Source organism: Protopterus annectens, chromosome 4.part0, assembly GCF_019279795.1.
Source record: "Protopterus annectens isolate FY-2018-M chromosome 4.part0, PAN1.0, whole genome shotgun sequence".
Lineage (NCBI taxonomy): Eukaryota > Metazoa > Chordata > Ceratodontiformes > Protopteridae > Protopterus > Protopterus annectens.
In genome coordinates, this window is record NC_056733.1 from 1,767,059,525 (window position 1) to 1,767,075,740 (window position 16,216).

Genomic DNA, 16,216 nt, shown 5'->3' on the forward strand with positions numbered 1-16,216 from the left:
GATAGCACACTGCATCCATTTCTGCTACAAGCACCATGGAAAACCTACCCCACAAGGGATCAGACCACATTCCACTAGGGCTACTTCCACTTCTACAGCATTTCTCAGTGGAGTCCCTACCAGGGACATCCTGGAAGCTGCAACCTGGAGTTCTGTACACACCTTCACCAAGCATTGCCACTTACCTATTTTCTCTAAATCCGGAGCTGGATTTGCTACAGCAGTCTTACAAGGTCTGCTAGCCAGCCCTAACACTTCTTGACTGCCTCCACCCTTCCTCAGCTTTGGGAATCAACCCAAGTGTGATGACTGCAACAGTGAAACAAAGAAAATAGTACAGTTGTGTACGCTTACCATAAATGTAGATGTTCGAGTGTATTCACTGTTGCAGTCCTGGTTTCCCTCCCTCCAGCCCCCTAGTTTTCTCTATCCTTTCTACCTCTCCTCTCTATGGCCATTTTTACTGGCAGTGGTATTTACTTTTTACTGGTGGTGTTCCCCACCATATACTAGCTTCCTATTTGGAGGCTCTTGACATTTGGGGCAAGAAAAACTGATGTAATGGCGTTGGCTGCCTGTTTTAAACCCCTGACGACCTGATGTCATGGAAGAAGCGGCAACATCTGACACAGAAATCCCAAGACTCTGGTATTCGGGCCAACTGAGGGCTACCTGCAGGCAGACAACCCAAGTGTGATGACTGCAACAGTGAATATACTCAAACATCTACATTTATGGTAAGTGTACACAACTGTACTTTTCTGCACCTCGGGTAGAGGTTTTGCCCCACAGACCCTTACATTATTATTCTCACTCTGAGGTCCCTGAATTGAAGAGAAACAGCAATACAGTTAAAAACCTGTTTCAGTCTTTCACATGGGGCCGTGAGTGTGTAGACAGTACAAAAACAAAATACACCTTTGCAGTGTTGTACTCCCTTTGTGAAATACTTCTCATCTGGTTTCACCCCGGTCCTTAGTCTGACATCTATGATGTCCAGATTTTCTGCATTTCTCCTGTATGGAGTTAGCAACAACATTATCTATCTGTCTGTCTATTTATCCATCCATCCATCCATCCATACATTTGTAAGTGCACTGATCTGAAGACACTTTTCAGGCACAACCTGGGCCATAAGGCATTGTAAAACATTACTTACAAAAACAACTCAGGACATGTTATTTGCAAAAGTTAGAGAAGAACAACTATGTAGAAATAATTATAGTAGATATTCAAAATGTAGTAGGCAAGGTCAAATAATTGTGATACAAGCAATCTTGCATTGAGAAAGTAGTGAAAGATGTATATCTGAGCACAGTTATGAAGGTTAAACTGTATCAATGGAAAACTGGCACATCCCGCTCATTGTTCAATAATTGCAAGCAGTATTACAGTTCTCTGTTGTCTGGGGGGGCTTCCTCTGTCTGAGCTCCCCTCCTCCTCCCCCTTGGGCGGGTTTCGGTGCGGTGCTTCCTCCCACATCCCAAAGACATGCTGCTGGTGGTGGATTGGACACTCATTGGCCCTAGGTGTGTGTGTGGTGTAGTGTGCCTTCTGTGGAAGGTTACCGGGCTGGCAAACTCGACACCGTAAACTGCCATTCAGTTGTGACAGGTGGTGATCCGCTGCGGGCGACCTAAAAAAAAAAAAAAAGAAGAAGAAGAAGAAGAAGATTACAGTTCTCTGTTGTACAGCCACCTGCCATCTAGTGAGGCAGAAAATTCCAGAGCATATTAAAGCAGAAGATCCAAGTATCTGTTCAAGTTCTACTTCTCCCTTTAGTAGTCTTTCAGGCATCCTTGTGCCTGGTCCCTGTTCTAGCTAGTCAGACATCCTTGCATCAGGTTCCTTTTCTAGCTAGTCAGTCAGGCATTCTTGCATCTGGTTCCTTTTCAAGCTAGTCAGTCAGGGATCCGTGTGTCTGGTTCCTTTTCTAGATAGTCAGTCAGGCATCCTTTTGTCTGGTTCATTTTCTAGCTCAGACTTCCTTGCATCTGGTTCCTTTTCTAGCTAGTCAGTCAGGCATCCTTGCATCTGGTTCCTTTTTTAGCTAGTCAGTCAGGCATCCTTGTGTCTGGTTCCTTTTCTAGCTAGTCAGTCAGGCATCCTTGTGTCTGGTTCCTTTTCTAGCCAGTCAGTCAGGCATCCTTGTGTCTGGTTCCTTTTCTAGCTAGTCAGGCAGACATCCTTGTGTCTGGTTCCTTTTCTGGCTAGTCAGGCAGGCATCCTTGTGTCTGGTTCCTTTTATGGCTAGCTCCATTAACTTTTACTCTCCCTGTTAGAATCCTGGAATTGCTTCCAGAGCACTAACATATGGGGTTCAGCTAGACCATCACTAAGCTGCAGAGCTAATTCTAACAATTATTTCAATTCTAATTAACTTACAGACCTCCCTAAAGAAAACAAAAATCGAAAGCTGCTATAACAAAATTGTCAAATTTGCCATAAACATAACCACTCTATAACTCGTCACAGTAAAGCCATACATTCCCTAAGATGGCTTGAACTCCCGTTCCACCTCCAATATATACAACTTGCTATGGTATATAAAATCATCCACAACCCACTAGCTTATCCTGCTCTTAGCCCATTAGTCAACTTTTATATCCCAAATAAACATCTCAGATCTGAAGGAAAGCATCTCCTCACAACTTATTAGTCTAACAAAACCCCAGGCATAAGCCTTTACTCCTGCTCTGTGGCAAAACTAGGGAAGTCCCTTCCTTTAACTATCAAAACTGCTACTAACCTGCACTCCTTTGAAACTTCTATAAAAGAACACTTCAACAAATCTTGGATTTGCTCCTGTATGAGCTCAGGCTGAGGTACTCTTATACTTTTTTCTACCTCTACTCTCTCTAGCCCCACTACTAACTTACCCTACCCTCCCTTCCTCTACATACTCCCCTGAGGTTGCACTCATATCTTTTCCACATCTTTTCCTACTATCCCCGCTATCACACCCTACCCTTCTCTACTTGTACTATCCTACACCTTCATCAATATTATCTATTACCATATTTCATGACCTCTAGAACATTAATCATTTAATATTATGATAATTTATTATGTAAATAATGCTGCACCTTTTATTTATCAGGCTTTCCATATAATTTATGCTTGAACACTATGACTTTATGTCTGTTGAGTGTTTATTCTGACAAACTAATGTGTAGTTTTTCAAATTTTGTGCTTAAATGTTATGACTTTATTATTTCTGTTAAGCTGTCATTCTGACAAACTAATTTGTTTTCATATTTGTGCTTGAATGTTATGACTTTATTATATCTGTCTAGTTTTTCATTCTGTTAACCATATGTATCTAGAGCTTTTTTTCCCCACCCCTCCGCTGAAAATGGGTATGTCATGACCTGGTTGGACTTTTCTGGTAAACAAATGCCAAATAAATGAATGACTAAATAAATAAATTAATGCTAGTAAAATTGGGACCTACTTTGTCAAGATTCTGTGTATGCAACACTAATTCACAAATGCAAATCAGTGTTGCATTTCTTTCTTATGAATTTAACCTAGAAGGCTTTCATTCATCATCTTCCAAGCTAGATGCACACACTAATCCAAAGAATGTCAACTGTGATTTAGCCACATGTTAGCCTTGTAGTTAAACACAATGTTTTCAGGATTCTTTATGTGGCCCCTGAACGATACTTCTCCATCTTTATTTTCTTCAACCATAATCATCCCATGTTATGCAGCCTTTACTCCTATCTCTGACTCTGTGACACTCTTGGAAGCGCAAAGTTTGTACACTTTTCTGTTGACCACACACTTCTGATATTAAGTTTGGCCTTGGGAATACAAAGGCAGTGGCATCATAGACATGACCCTTATTTATTTAACTAGACCAAAGGAAAATTTAAAAGCTGGATAAAGTAAGCCAGAAAAAGGAATGACTTGAGTACTCCATTCCAATTTTCTAGGGTTGAATTAAAATTTCCAAGGGTACCCATGTTGCACAGAGTTTGCTTACAAAAGCAAACAAGAAGGGATATATGCAAATAGTCGTACTTCAAAGGAGCCAAATAACAAATCCAATAAAGCAGATCACAGCAAAACAACAACCTTCTTGTAAGGCAATAAGAATGTCTCTCCTTATCGGACAGTAACATTCAGTACATTTGTTCATGTCTCTTGACTATGATTCATTGGTTCATTTTAAACAGTAAAATATTTGCTATCCAGAAATCAAATAGTATCAGTCTTCTGGAGGTAAATTGCCATTTTTTTCACTCTGGTTAAATATGTTGTCATTTCAGACTCTCAAAATTGCCAGTAACTGCAGAGCCATGACATGTAACAAGCTTTATAGAAGTTTGAAGGAGGGGCTTAGAACATGCCTCAGTAACTTGGGTTTTCTTAAGTTTATCCTTTCTTAAGTATGATAATCTCTTGGGTCTTTTACTACAGAGACAATTAAGGCAAATAGCGCAAAAAAACTCAGAAAAAGTTCAAGTAGTGGTACTTTCATATCCGAATTTAATAAGCAGTATAAAGACCAATTTGTCCCTTTGCTGAGACCGTTTAACATCTGAGAGCGAGAGAGACCTACTTTTATATTCTTGGGAATACCCCCTGTAGCTGCCATTATCAAATTAGGAAGAAACCCAAAAGATTGTAACACAGTAAGCCTACCTTAATGTTAAATGTGAACTATAAAAATCTATACCTCAGATCCTGGCATAGAGAATGGAAGTTTCTCCATAGCGTTGCCCACAAATACTATGTCTAGCTATAGATTTTATATTAAGATATTGCAACTATGAAACCAATAAATTCTCTTTGAAATAGAGTGAACTGGGATGTCCTCTGGAATAATTACATTTGAATTATCTTTGTCATAGCCATGGGCCAATACAGTTCAGAAATTTTATAACAATTTGAGGTTATTTGTAGAATAAATAGAGCATAATAGGTAGATCAGCATATTGTTTTTTATATTTATCGGAACCACTGGCTCACTAAATTTAGGAAGGTGCTGTAGTCCAAGCATATGCATTCAAGTGTAGGAGCACGAAGCAAACACATGTGGAGGGTTGATATGCTGCAGTAACACCGAACCACAAAAGCATGTACCACACTTGGAAACCATATGCATGGTTTTGCTCACTTCTGCAGATATTGCCTCAGTAAGTCCAAGACTGAGGTAGTGGTTCCTCCTATTATTTGAAGAGTACGTGTTTCATTTATAGTCTGAATACTGGGGATATTACAGTCCATCTGTCCTGGCAACTGTAAGTGCAGAAAAAGTCACTTACAACCCACAGAGATTAATTGCATAGTGGATTGCACTTACCTTCACCTGGGATAAGAAAGATGTTCTCATACAGTCAACAGGAGACTATCTCCCAGGATGTTGTACTGTGTACATAACATAAACCTCACTTTGTACCTTGTGTGTACACTATAAGAGATGACGTGGGTGATTATAGTTATACTTATGAGATGAGGACCTTCCTGAATAGTTGTGTTCAGGTTCACATTCCAGTTTATTTAGGTGCTTGCTTTCTAGACACCGTAATAATCAAAAATAAGCAAAGCTCTCCAAAGTGTTGGGATTTGGTGGTGCTGTGGTAGCGTTGTCGCCTCACAGTAAGACGCTGTCCGGTTCGATTCTCAGCTAGAGCGTCTTCTGCGTGGAGACATGCGTGAATGGGCATACCTTCGTTGAAGGTTTTGCATCAGGGCTGGTAACTTGGCACGTAAAAATAAACTACCAATCATTAGCGGACCGGAGTTCCGCTGTGGCGACCCCTAACCGGGAAAAGCCAAAAGACACAACAACAACAACAACAAGTTGCTGCCCAAAACAAAATCCTCCCTTATGGTCATCAGCTATTGCACAGTAACTTGCAGAGTTGTTAGTAATTTGCTTAAATCATTAACACCTGTGTGGTGCAGAATGTCACACCTCTAGCAGGCTGCACACATTTTGCATTCCAGATCATTTCCTGAAAAGTAAACTTAAAATGAGTAAGATAAACAAATCTAAATATTTTGTGAACAATAAAAGCTATTAAAACTCTGCAAATAGCAATGTTATCAGTGAGAAGTATTCTTTATAGTAATAGTTAGAGCATTCATAGTCTTTTCCATAAATACTGTAATATATTATAATGCACACAAGCCTCAAATTGTATTTTTTGTAAACTTTCACAGATTTTTATATCTTGAAGACTGTACAGTCCAGACATATATTTGTAGAACATTTTTGTTAACCAGGCATAAGCTTTCACATGACAACAAGCAATTCCTCTATATGTGCTTGTTCATTGCACTGTTTACAGAAATATGAAAATATATGCTTAATTGTATAGTTAGCAAAACTACTACTGAATGTCTATCAAAATGTGCAACTTACAGTGCAAATGTCAAAGACAGTTTCCTTCAACAGCATCTAAGGTTTCATTTAATGTCATGCAACAGTTTGTAAGTCATTTGTTTTTTTGAAGTGTTAAGTACACATGCAACTATTGCATATTTTCATAATTGCCAACAAACAACTAGAAATATTTTGAGTATATTGTGATATAAACCATCATTGACAATGAATTGCCCTGTCTCCTACATTGGTTTTTCACACCATATACCTCAATAACATGTAAGTCTCTCAATTATGAAAATATGAGCATAAATTTGTAAATATGAACAGTACATTGGTGGCAAAGATTAATTTCTCTACTGCCAGACATCCTAGCATAACAATCATAGTGCTGTTTTAATAAAGTCCTGTCCTTTCTAATATTAACAGTTATTAGCTGGTAAGTTAGTTAAAGAAGCAAGACTCAAAAAAAATTCTGGACACCATAAGGCTACATGCGTGTGACCTGGATGAATACAAAAAGACGTTTTAGGCTTGCATGAGAGTTGTGGTTAAGCAGTGTAATGTTTCTGCATAAGATGCCGCAGCCTCCAAGAAGAGTTTGTTTGTGTCTTTCGGCTTTTCCCGGTTAGGGGTCGCCACAGCGGAACTCCGGTCCGCTAATGATTGGCAGTGTATTTGCCATAAATTACATCTGCATTTGTATTTCCCATACATTTTACCTAATATAGTTTGCCATTTCATCATGCCTGCCCCCACTTAACAAATACAATAAAATAAAAATAAAAGGATGTCAGATAGAAGGGATAGCATCATTCAATAAGAAATGAAGCAGGAGAGAGAAGCCAATGTGGGGACAGAGAAGGCTGCTGTGATTGGTGATTTAGTAAAGGTTTTATACTTTTTAGTATGGCTGACATTCTATGCAAAGTTACAGTGACTTGGTTTCTGGGTTTAGACTTTGTAAGCTATGGAAAGACATGATTAACGTGGTCAGTAGCAGGGAGGGGGATACAAGTTATTTTACACATAGCACCCCCCCAGACACCTGCCAGAGGAAACTTGAGGCTATAGCAAGCAGGGCCATGGAAGCCACAGAGAAATGCTGGTGTAGAGGTTTGGGAAAAGCCGAAAGACACAAACATTGTCAGAAATGCTACCTCTTCCAGCAGCCAGCACTACAAAGTAACAATCACTATAATGACTGGCAGTAACACACAAAAAGAGAAATCCTGGTTGCCCCTCTAGCTTTCTAGTTTTAGTTTTAGGTAGCACAATCTCTGATTACACTATGGTGTTAAGGGGGAAGGGGGCCTTGGCTAAAGGAGTGATTTTAATGCTTTCATTGAAACTGCTCCCTTGCTCCAAACAACCTGATTATATATAAATAAGGGTTGTTTTTAGTGCTTCTCATTATACTCAGTTAGGATCGCTTGTTTAAGGATATTCCATTTTTAACACAGCTGTGGACTACCTACTATTTTCTGTTTGATTGTTTTGTAGCATGTATTTTACAGTGAGAGTTTTGTTTAAGGATATTCCATTTTTAACACAGCTGTGGACTACCTACTATTTTCTGTTTGATTGTTTTGTAGCATGTATTTTACAGTGAGATTTTTATTAAGTGAACTAAGTGGATAACATCATTTAGAAAAGTGAACATCACACCCTCCACACTGTGAAGTTTCTTTCTGGTTTGCAGTCTCACACACACACACACACACACACACACACACACACACACACACACACACACACACACACACACACACACACACACATTCATTCAATCCCATTCATGCCCCTGCAGGCATGCACTCACACATCCATGCACATGTATATATACACAGACCCCACCCATGGCTTTCTTATACTTACCTGTAGTAGTGGAACGAGCCACAAGTACTCCCATAGGATTGAATAGATGAACATCATCAAAACATGGCATTCAGTTTTTCATGCTAGAGAAAAAAATTAACTCTGCAGAATGATTCTCTGACTTGCTGTAGAAGTTAATTGAGAAACACCACTATTTCGAGGGGAGAGCACATGGCTGATTAGCAGTAGCTACTCCCCTGGTCTGCCGCATTAGCATGCAGTTTCCCCTGGAAAACTGTGGACCATACATGGCCCTTGCCAGAACTGTAGTAGAAGAGTGGTGTCTGAATCTGAAAAAATTACCATAATATGGAGACTTTCCAAGTTACGGCTTCTGCATTGCCGAAGCCTTTCTAAATCCAACATCTTGTCTTTTATAAAGCCTACATTAAAAAAAAAAGAGATAGAGAGAAAGAAATAAGAAAATGTAGGTGAAACTCTATACTTGCTTCAGTGCTGTTTTTAAGGTATGGGTTTCTTATACAGAAAAGGTAATGATATAAGATGACAGTAAAAGATAAAAAAAGCTACATCGACATTATTGCTGAATTTCTTGGTCAACCAGTACCCTAGGCAAAAGGTATCCACAGTGCCCCCTACACCACCCGGTGCCCCCATCCTGGTCTACCTGTACCATCTAGATTACTGGAAAAACGCCACTGCTAGAGTGGCGCCCTAGGTGGCCACCTAGTTGGCCTATGCCTAAGGCTGGCTATGATTTCTGGCTTTGTGTTAATTTTTTCATGCAAGCAGTCTTGATACAATGTGAATAGTTATCAGTGATTTGTGAAATACAATATTTTATTACTTCATCATAGCTTTGCTAATCAGTTAGGTGTGCATATCACAAATGCCCATTTTCAGACATACCCTGGCATATAAAGCTGGTATACAGCACAATTAACATAAAAACAAATAATTTGCAACACTATGACACACAACTGAATGTGTAATAATTATAAACCTGCATACAGTACATTTTATATAGTATTATTTGTTATTCATTATCGAAGTAAATTAAAATGGCAGTATTTTGCCTTACTTTCTATACATTATTTTGATTACTGTGTAAAGAATAAGTAAAACATTGGTGTACTGTTTCTGATGTCTTTGCTGTGTACGGTAATATGCTATATTTCCAACCAAATCTTGTTATAAAATCAGTATCTTACCATGCTTATATGCTGTGTTTTACATTGCTTCGTATGAAGAAGTAACAAAAAGAGTTAAGTAAACATGTAAAACTGTTACCATAGCAACACTGAACTTGCAGTGTTCTCAGAAGTGCTTTTTTTTTTACTGCTGCGACACTGTACAGTTGTAGCCTTATTATTACAGTAATGAAGTGGAAAGGGTAAATTCAGATAGTTTGCTGAACAGCAGCTCTCTCTTGACTGTGGATTAAAATAATAATGATACAGGGTTCCACAAAATGAATTGTAATGCAGTGGCTAAAATCATTGTTACCTACTGGGATTTATTCTGTAATCGCAATTACTTATGCCAGAGTGTGCATTAAACGATTAACAATGCACCTCTGTAGATATAAAGCCTTCAGCCTTGAACCTTTGTGCATCACTTATAATCATTAGTTAATCTTCTAATGCACTCCAGATTGTGACTCTTTTCTCATTTCTGATATTACAAATTGTTTTAGTGGAGGGAGGACATCAGAAAAGCAGAAGCAGTGGATTCATCATTTTGTACACTGCATGGCTTAAAGGAAATGAAGCCTTCACATTACGGTTAAGAACCGTGTGCTGCTCATGCTTTTTATGCAGTTTTGATCACCATGATCTTGTGATTTTGTGAATCCATACAAAATTGTGTTGTCGCCTCACAGTCAGATGCTGTCCGGTTCGATTCTCAGCTAGAGCGTCTTCTGCGTGGAGACATCTGTGAATGGGTGTACCTTTGTTGAAGGTTGTGCGTCAGGGCTGGTAACTCGGCACGTAAAAATCAACTACCAATCATAAGCGGACCGGAGTTCCGCTGTGGCGACCCCTAACCGGGAAAAGCCGAAAAGACACAACAACATTTATTTATCCCTTCTTTATTGACCAGGTTAGTCCTACTATGCTAGTAGCCTCTTTTCAGGGGAGACCTGAAGTTGTATTTTATACTACTAGGGGAAATTTGGCCACAGCATCAGGGAGCTTTCTGTACTCTTTTTTGATAGGCGCTGTGGGATCTTTTACATCCACTTGAGCTAATAACTGTGGAAGATGGAACCTCAGTTAAACAGCTCATCCAAAGGGCAATCCTGTCTGGAGTGCAGTGTCCCCTTGTGGTACACTGCAGTGTCAGCATAAGAGGATACTTGTGCACCAAAGTTAAGTGTGTTACCTGTTGCGCCAGTGTGCAGATGTTAATAATGTATATAGACATAAGGGCCCTTAATCCTTTCTGTTATCAAGTTGTTGGTTCTTGTAAACAGTTAAAGGCTAGCAATTCGGGGAAGTTTTATAAAGTATTATAAGCTACTTTGGGAATCATTTTCAAAAACAAACCTATACTCAGTGGTAATGCTAACTATAGAGGGTTTATCTCCCTGTTTCATTGACATGAACATTATGTGCTGTTTGACATTCATGAAGTGATTGTGTAGCTAACTGCTTTCTTAATCTTAATTGATTTATTTTTGACACATTTGGCTTGATTCCAGGAGAGAAATGATAATCTGATTATTATTGCCATTTATTAGTGGTAACGAGTTCCATAACAGAATGCCTCATACTGAATACCAAACTGACTTAAGACGTAATGTGAAATGCCAAACATATTTCCTTCAAAAGATGTTCTAGGGCATAAATTAATTTGCCAGGTGAGATGTAAAGCACAATTCAGGTGGAAATATATTGGCACAAATGTCAAAAGAAAACAACTTGGAGGGTCACTGGCATACCTAAAATTAGTCACCAGGAGTAAAGTGTAAGATGAATAGCAAGGGTCAGCAGAATGCCAGGATACTTTTTTCAGGAGTAGCAGATCTACTTCTGTCTGCTTTCTTAGAACTGGATGAAACTAGCCTGGGGAAGCAGTGTAGCAAGATGGGGTCGGGAAAATCAGCTACAGTAGGGAGATGTGAAATTATATCAAGGAGGATGACATGGGGGTAGGAAAACTATGTAAGAAATAATGTCTGATAGGGTGGGTGGGTGCTATTGGAGAAATAACATTCACCCAGCTGTGTTGTGAGGCCTGATGCTGCAGTCAGAGGGCATGTAAACCCCTGGGAGAGTGTTATTTCCTTAATAACGCCCTTCTAGGAGGGTATAATTGCGCTTAGACAATGTGCTATCTGTTAAATTATTTCATATTCTTTTTTTTGGTAGGATTCACATTTTTATATATTCTTGATGTAAAATAGCTCCTCCACCTAGTGTTTCAAAGTTATAGCATATGTAATTGTTGTTGGAGAAAGTATTTTACATGCAAAATCAAAGTTATACAAGTATTAAGTATCACAACACGCACAGTTACATAGCTATACATAGACACACACACACAAACGTATATATATATATATATATATATATATATATATATATATATCGATATAGATATGTATGTGCGCGTTTAAAACAAGATAAACTTCCAATTGTTGATATTAGTTTTGTCGGCAATGTGTTCAAGATTGACAGTCCTGAGGTTTGGGAATATGCCCATTACCCAGAGATTGTGCAGTCTCAGAGCTGGTATATATCTGTATATCTGTATATAAAATTAGCAGGGGGTGTAGGGGGTGCAGTCTCCCACATTGAGGAGTGTGGAGGGAGGCTTAACCCCTATTCAAGAAGCACTGTTTTAGACTTGGCATACTTTGAGGTAATGCTTAGACATGCACAATGACTTGTCAACGTTGTCGATACAAAAACATTGGCATGCACATTTGCTATATCAACACATCAGAGTTTTGTCTAATTTAAAACACAGTGCCAAGTACTGCATTATAGTGTCTTTTAGGGAAAAAGTCCACCCAGGTTAATTACTTCATCGATAAGACACCCCTAATATTTGACCTAGTTGTGAGGAATCTGGGAACACATGCAGACAGTAACCTGGCCTTTGACCAACATGTAGCCAAGGTGGTAAGAAAATCATTCTGTCGCCCACCTTTTAAGTAAGGGTAAAAAATCCAGTTCTAAGAAAGTTATAGTGCCACTTTACTTAGCCATTATCAGACCCATCATTGAGAATAATGTTCCCTTTGGCATTTACCTGACCAGGTATATCAATAGTGGGGAATGCCCACAGTGGTTCCTCACCAAAACAATCCAGGGTATTAACACACTGTATTATACAAATCTCCTTACAGTACTGTCTGTAAAGTCAGTCTTCTACAGTTACTGAGAGTACTGAGAGGTGATATATGCCTGGCCTGTAAGGTGTCTTCAGATCCAGCTCTGATGGAGCATCCACAAAATGATTAGCACCAGAAACACTATATCCAGTGATTTAAACTTTGTTTGTGACATACATAGAACATGCTGGTCAGGCAGATATGTGCTTCAAAGGATCCCCATGGTCTGAAAAAGGCTCCCCATCCATGTGAAGCAGAGTTCATCCCTAACCCTCTTCAAATGTAACCTTGACCATTGGATAAGAAATTGAAAATTTACCCCAGTTCTGGACCCCATGTCTCTGATAGACAGAGGATGAGAGTAAATATTCCCTAAGTAGCTGCCCCCCAACTAAACCTTTAGCAACCTCCTAACATACCCTCGAGAAAGATGGCCATGTTACATGGGGACACAGTTGAGTTGGGTTGCACAGCTATATATATATATATATATATATATATATATATATATATATATATATACACACATCATCATCATCATCTTCTTTCGGCTGTTCCCGGTTCGGGGTCGCCACAGCGGATCATTTGTTTCCATTTCTTCCTGTCCTCTGCATCATGCTCTTTCACACTAAACGCCTGCATGTCCTCTCCCACCACATCCATAAACCTTATCTTAGGCCTTCCTCTTTTCCTCTTACCTGGCAGCTCCATCCTTAGCATCCTTTTCCCAATATACCCAGCATCCCCCCTCAGCACATGTCCAAACCAACGCAGTCTCACCTCTCTTGCTTTGTCTCCAAACTGTCCAACCTGAGCTGACCCTCTAATGTACTGATTCCTAATCCTGTCCATCCTAGTCACACCCAGTGCAAATCTTAACATCTTTAACTCTGCCACATCCAGCTCTGACTCCTGCCTTTTTGTCAGTGCTACTGTCTCCAACCCATATAACATAGCTGGTCTCACTACCCTCTTGTAGACCTTCCCTTTCACTCTTATTGGTACCTGTCTGTCACAAATCACTCCTGACACTCTTCTCCACCCATTCCACCCTGCCTGTACTCTCTTCTTCACCTCTCTTCCACACTCACCATTAATCTGAACTGTTGATCCCAAATACTTAAACTCATCCACCTTTACCAACTCTACTCCCTGCATCCTCACCATTCCTCTACCCTCCCTCTCATTTAAACACATATATTCTGTTTTAGCCCTGCTGACCTTCATTCCTCTCCTCTCTAAAGCATATCTCCACCTCTCCAGGGTCTCCTCAACCTGGTCCCTACTCTCACTACATATCACAATGTCATCTGCAAACATCATAGTCCACGGGGCATTCTGTCTAATCTCATCTGTCAACCTGTCCATCACCAGTGCAAATAAGAAAGGGCTCAGAGCTGATCCTTGATGTAATCCCACCTCCACCTTAAACGTATCTGTCACTCCCACCGCAGACCTCACCAATGTCACACTACCCTTGTACATATCCTGTAGCACTCTTACATACTTCTCTGTCACTCCCGACTTCCTCATACAATACCACAACTCCTCTCTAGGCACCCTGTCGTATGCTTTCTCTAAGTCCACAAAGACACAATGCAGCTCCTTCTGACCTTCTCTGTATTTCTCCAACAACACTCTCAGAGCAAATATTGCATCTGTATATATATATATCTGAAGTAGTTTACTTAATTTGGTCTTCAACCTGTGGGAATACAGATCCAGATTGGATCAGAGCTGGCAAAAAATTACTAGCATTAGCTCTGAGCTCCAGACTCCTCCCCTTACCCATAATATACCTCCACTGCCTTCCATCCCAAGATCTCGTTTGCCGCGATTTGTAAAATATCGTGTCTCTAGAGCTCCAACTAGCAGGGTGATTCTGATACTCATTGTAAGTTTTTCTAAATTTTCTGTTACTTTTAGCTATTTCAGGTTAGTATAGGTACCTTTTCTCCCCTCCCATCGCTTTGGCGTCAAGTGTAGGTTTGTAGTTGTAGTTAGTTTAGAGTAGTTTGTCTGTGGTGCTCCCTCTCTTAGTCAGTCTAGTGTGGTGAGTGGGTGTGTTATTAGTCTAAAGAAAGAAAGTTTTTGGTCTGTCTCTTTCTTTTTTTAAGGCTTCCTGTTTGATAGTATGGCTGAAAAGCTTATCTTTAAAAGCTGCATAGAGTGTGGCCATAAGCTCTCCCCAGCGGATGTCACACTCCGTGTGTGTTGTGCTTAGGTGTGGTCCACCTTAATGTGGAGTGCTCCATATGTGCGGGGTTCAATCCCCGAGCTTTGAAGGATAGAAAAGCCAAGTTGGCTCTCAAAGGTCTTCTGCCTGCCACTGATCCTCCTTCCTCGTCTTTGGCTTCAGTCACAGCGGCTGCTGTGGCTGTCTCTCCCACTTCTCTCCCTCTGGCTTCTCCTTTCTCCCAGGCTGGGACTCAAACTCCTGCATGTAAGCCTGTGGTAGCGGAGCAGAGGAGAGGTAGAGAGTGGGAGAGAGAGTCGAAGATGAAGGAAAAGAGGAAGAGGTCCCCGGACCTCTAGTCCCTGAGGACGTCTGCACGGACCCGTGACTCCCCTCAGCTCCAGTCTCCAAAGTCCTCCCCGGAGCTGGAGGAGGTACATTCAGTCTCCGTGACCTCGGTTCCCCGACCGTCCAGGTCAGAGTTCATGGCGTTGTCTCGGTTGACCCATTCTTTATCGGACATAGATCTGGATAAGATGATGAGACACTTTATCCGTACACAGTTCCAGATGGGGGTCTTGCTAGCCCCCCCTCCCTCAGCAGGGGGAGTTCGCTTCCCTTTTTTCAGCCCATTTCTCCTTCTCCGATCCTTCCTTCGGCTTCTGCGTTCTCGGATCCGAGGTTGGCCTTGGTCAGGGGGTCGACACCGATGGTCCTTGCGTCCTCGATGCTGACAGCTGCCTGGAGCATCTCAGATCTGACCAGTTCGGATCTGAGCCGCTCTCAGAGCTGGAGCGTGGGTGTCAGATCCGAGGGAGTGGAACCTTTGCCATCGGCTCTGACGTTGTTAGGCCGGATTCCCTCCCTCAGAGCTCCGTCCACTTCGGGGTCTGGCTCCAATTCTCGTGTCTGATCCAGGGAGACCAGCCTCCTTATTAGCTTCCCAGGAGGTCCGCTCTCCTTTGGCATTCAATGTGGTAGAATGGGTCCTCTCCATTGGATTGAAGCCCCTGACTGCCCCCTCGGACTCTGCCCAGACACCCTCAGCTCTGTCTACGATCCTCATTGTCTTACCAGAGGGACAACCTGTGCCAGAAGAGCCCCAGACGGTTCCCCCAGAGGAACAGATGGCTTGCGAGCGCTCCCTGGAGAGCCCCACGGGAGATGTGCCTCACAAGCATATGTGCAAGAGGAGGCACTTGGACAACCCCGAGTCCCTAACCGAGGACACAGATTTAGATGATGGGGAGGGGTCCCCAAGATCACCTTCTGATGATGTTTCCTTTGGAGACATCATGGAGATCCTGCACCAGCGGGGAGGTTGGTCTGCCCCCAAGCCCTCCTCTGATGAGTCTGTGTTTCTGGAGGCTTTCGGCACGTGCCCGTCTATGTCTTGGGTGTTCCCTCCTGCGGATCCGTTAGTGGATTTGATCACCTCATGGGCGTGGAAGGAACCAGATACCATGGAGCCGATCTCCAAGTGCTCCGATAAGGTTCTGAGTCCCCCAGGGCTTCCTGG

General features: G+C 41.3%; 1 protein-coding gene across 1 annotated transcript in view; it reads left to right on the top strand.

Moving 5' to 3' along the window:
• Positions 1-16,216, top strand: part of LOC122800013 (serine/threonine-protein phosphatase 2B catalytic subunit alpha isoform-like) — a 2,229,074-nt gene that overhangs the window by 587,726 nt on the left and 1,625,132 nt on the right. The gene's annotated exons all lie outside the window — the stretch shown is intronic.